The sequence below is a fragment of the Guillardia theta genome (genome assembly GCF_000315625.1).
Source record: "Guillardia theta CCMP2712 unplaced genomic scaffold GUITHscaffold_15, whole genome shotgun sequence".
Classification (NCBI taxonomy): domain Eukaryota; class Cryptophyceae; order Pyrenomonadales; family Geminigeraceae; genus Guillardia; species Guillardia theta.
This window is the reverse complement of record NW_005434659.1, coordinates 881849-882329: the sequence shown is the minus strand read 5'-3', so window position 1 is coordinate 882329 and position 481 is coordinate 881849.

The following is a 481-nucleotide window of genomic DNA, read 5'->3' as shown; positions in this document are numbered from 1 at the left end:
ATCTCTCACTCCATCCGCGATGATACACTCCTCCCTGAATTGCTCCCACAACCTACACTCCATGCCACATCCTCTGGTCCCAATAACCCATTCAATACTCACATCAGTGTCTCTGATCTTAATGATACCTCCTTGCTTCTTCAATACTTCCACACTCGCACTGAACAACTCCAACTCAATCATAACATGCTACAACGACTCCAACACTGGTTCACCGACCTCTACAAATTCACACTCCTACCTCAGTCCTTCCCTCCCATCCTACATACACATGTTGAACGCATCAATGCCATCATCAATAAATCCATCCTTGATATACAACAATTCCATCCTGAATCAACCCTATCACCCTCCTTCTCCGTCAAATATGTCTCCTGGCACAATATCTGCTGCTATGGCTCCCACGAATCCTGGATCAACTTCGACAATCTCGATAATCAGCTCGTCACCATCTCCGCCCCTAACGCTTTCGGTAAAAGCA